The 3,956-nt window shown below is 37.2% G+C and overlaps 1 pseudogene; it reads right to left on the bottom strand.

The window, feature by feature from the left end:
- Positions 1-3,431: 3,431 nt before the first annotated feature.
- On the bottom strand, positions 3,432-3,743 carry LOC132418468 (protein S100-A11 pseudogene; annotated as a pseudogene).
- Between the last annotated feature and the right edge of the window lie 213 nt (positions 3,744-3,956).

Here is a 3,956-nt window from a genome sequence, read left to right as displayed (position 1 = left end):
TGGCCCAGTCGCTCCGCGGCATGTGGGATCTTCCCGGACCGGGACAAGCACCCATGTCCCCTGCATCAGCAGGCGGGCTCTCAACCACTGTGCCACCAGGGAAGCCCATGTGTGGTTACTTTTAATTTTTAACAATTTTTTATTGAAATACAGTTAATTCACAATAGGGTGCTATTTTCAAGTCACATCAAGGTGACCCAGTCAAACACACAGGTGCATAAATATGTACACTCTTTTTTCACATTCTCCTCCATTACAGGTTACCATAAGACCTTGAGTATAGTTCCCTATGCTATACAGTAGGTCCTTGTTGGTTATCTGTTTTATATACAGTATTGCATGTATTTTAATCCCAAACTCCTAATTTATCCCTTCCCCCTCTCCTTTGGTAACCATAAGTTCGTTTTCCATGTCTGTGGGTCTATTTCTGTTTTGCAAATAAGCTCATTTGCATAATTATTTTAAATTCCACATATAAAGGATATCATATGATATCTTTGTCTGGTTTACTTCACTTAGTGTGATAATCTCTAGGTCCATGCATGTTGCTGCAAATGGCATTATTTCATTTTTTAATGTCTGAGTAACTTTCCATTGTATATATGTACCACAACTTCTTTACTCATTCATCTGTCGGTGGACATTAGTTTGCTTCCATGTCTTGGCTATTGGAAACAGTGCTGCAATGAATATTGGGGTGCATGTGTCTTTTCGAACCATGTTTTTCTCTGTATATATGCCCAGGAGTAGGATTACTGGATCATATGTTAGCTCTATTTTTAGTTTCTTAAGGAAACTCCTACTGTTCTCCATAGAGGCTGTACCAATTTACATTCCAACCAATGGTGCAGAAGGGTTCCCTTTTCTCCACACCCTCTCCAATATTTATCATTTGTAGACTTTTTCATGATGGCCATTCTGATTGGTGTAAGGGGATATATCATTGTAGTTTTGATTTGCATTTCTCTAATAATAAGTGATGTAGAGCATCTTTTCATGTGCCTCTTGGCCATCTGTATGTCTTCTTTGGAGAAATGCCCATTTAGGTATTCTGCCCATTTTTTGATTGGGGTATTTGGTTTTTGGATATTAGGCTGCATATGCTGTTTGTAAATTTTGGAGATTAATCCCTTGTGGGTTGCATCATTTTCAAATACTCTCTCCCATTCTGTGGATTGTCTTTTCATTTTTTTATGGTTTTCTTTGCTGTACAAAAGCTTTTAAGGTTAATTAAGTCCCATTTGTTTATTTTGTTTTTATTTCCATTACTCTAGGAGTTGGATCAAAAAAGATATTGCTGTGGTTTATGTCAAAGAGTGTTCTGCCTATATTTTCCTCTAATCGTTTTATAGTATCTTGCCTTACATTTAGGTCTTTAATCCATTTGAGTTAGTTTTGTGTATGGCATTAAATAATGTTTTAATTTCACTTTTTTACATGTAGCTGTAAAGTTTTTCCAGAACCACTTATTGAAGAGACTTTTTTTCCTGCATTGCATATACTTGCCTCCTTTGTCAAAGATAAGTTGACCATAAGTGTGACCATAGGTGTGTGCATATATCTCTGGGTTTTCTATCCTGTTCCATTGATCTATATTTCTGTTTTTGTGCCAGTACCATATTGTCTTGATTACTGTAGATTTGTAGTATAGTCTGATTCCTCTAGGTCCATTTTTGTTTCCTTTTTTTTTTCCATTTTTGTTTCTTAAGATTGCTTTGGCTATTTGGGGTGTTTTGTATCTGCATACAAATTTTAAGATTTTTTTTAGTTCTGTGAAAAATGCCATTGATAATTTGATAAGATTTGCATTGAATCTGTAGATTGCTTTTGGTAGTATTGTCATTTTGAAAATATTGATTCTTCCAATCCAAGAACATGGCATATCTTTCTGTTTGTGTCATCTTCAATTTCTTTCATCAGTATTTTATAGTTTTTGGAGAACAGGTCTTTTGCCTCCTTAGGTAGGTTTATTTCTAGGTATTTTATTCTTTTTGATCCAGTGGTAAACGGAAGGGTTTCTTTAATTTCTCTTTCTGATCTTTTGTTGTTAGTGTATAGAAATGCATAGTTTTCTGTATATTAATTTTGTATCCTGAAACTTTACCAAATTCATTGATGAGCTCTAGTATTTTTCTGGTAGCATCTTTAGGATTTTCTATGTATAGTATCATGTCATCTGCAAACAGTGAGAGCTTTACTTCTTTTCCAATTTGGATTGCCTTTATTTCTTTTTCTTCTCTGATTCCTGTGGCTAGGGTTTCCAAAACTATGTTGAATAAAACTGGCGAGAGTGGACATCCTTGTCTTTTTCCTGATCTTAGAGGAAATGCTTCCAGCTTTTCATTATTGAGTATAATGCTAGCTGTAGGTTTGTCATATATGGCCTTTATTCTGTTGAGTTATGTTCTCTGTATGCCCACTTTCTGGAGAGTTGTTATCATAAAAGGGTTGTTGAAATCTGTCAAAAGTTTTTCTCTGCATCTATTGAGATGATCATATGCTTTTTATTCTTCAATTTGTTGATGCAGTGTATCACACGGATTGAGTTGCAGATATTGAAAAATCCTTGTACCACTGGGATAAATCCCACTTGATCATGGTGTATGATGCTTTGATTGTAATGATAGATTCGGTTTGCTAGTATTCTGTTGAAGATCCTGCATCTATGGTCACCTGTTATATTGGCATGTAATTTTCTTTTTTTGTGATATCTTTTTCTGGTTTTGGTATCAGGGTGATTGTGGCCACATAGAATAAGATTGGGAGTGTTCCTTCCTCTGCAATATGTTTGGAATAGTTTCAGAAGGATAGTTGTTAACTCATCTCTCAATGTTTGATAGAATTCACCTGTGAAGCCAACAGGTCCTGGACTTTTGTTTTTTGGAAGTTTTTATTTCTTAATTTTATTTATTTATTGCACTCATAGTTCTTTATTTGTTTATTCATTTATTGTTCCCCTCCATTAGAAGGTAACCTCAGTGAAGGCAGGACCTTTTCTGTCTTGCTGACTGTATTTTCGAAGCCTATGACAGTGCCTGTAGTAGGGGTGTATAGGCGTTTAATGAGTGAACAATAAGTGGGGTCTCTCCATCAGTGTGAGTAATTTAGATGATTATGTTGGTATCATTAGTCATGATTATGTATACACCCAAGATACATTTTTACTATTTACTTTGCAACTTCTGGTAACTCTTTCCATCAATCTAATTTATATTCCTCCCAATCATCTCCCTCCCTTGCACAAATTTACTGACTCTACAGTGTGTGCTTCAAAAAACAATATTGCTTTATTACTACCAGCAGGAGTGACCTGCATGGGGTGGTGGGTGCACTGGGCTCAGGGTATGTGTGGTCTATGAGGGGTAGATGATAATTGGGAGGCTGAAGAAAAGGGAATGGAGCTGGAGGCCAGGCCCAAAGGCTCCCCCCATTTACTTCTGGGAAGAGCTAGACTTAATAAAGGAGTCATGGCAAGCTAGAGCGAGGCCGCCAATAAGATTAAGAAATTCTTGGAAATCTAGCTGTACATCAGAGTCGAGGTCCAGCTTCTTCATCATGCGGTCAAGGACACCAGGGTCCTTCTTGTTCTTTGTGAAGACACCCAGCTCTGTATTCATGAAGATAAGTAACTCGGCCTTGGAGAATTTGCTGTTGTTACCGTCCCTTCCAGCATGCTTTTGGAAAAGAGCAATCAGAGACTCGATGCACCGTTCAGTCTCTGTAGGGCTGGATATTTTTGCCATGTTTGGAGAGGAGCAAAGCACAGGGCTGCAAGCGAGGAGCAGCGAGGTGAGCACTCTTGGAAGATTTTCAATCCCAGTTTCAATTTTAGTGCTTGTGATTGGTCTGTTTTTATTTTTTTCCTGGTTCAGTCTTGGGAGATTGTACATTTCTAAGAATTTGTCTGTTTATCTAGGTTGTCCATTTTATTGGCCTATATTTGCTTGTAGCAGTCT

This window comes from Delphinus delphis, chromosome X (genome assembly GCF_949987515.2).
Source record: "Delphinus delphis chromosome X, mDelDel1.2, whole genome shotgun sequence".
Classification (NCBI taxonomy): domain Eukaryota; kingdom Metazoa; phylum Chordata; class Mammalia; order Artiodactyla; family Delphinidae; genus Delphinus; species Delphinus delphis.
This window is presented reverse-complemented; position numbering and strand designations above follow the sequence as displayed.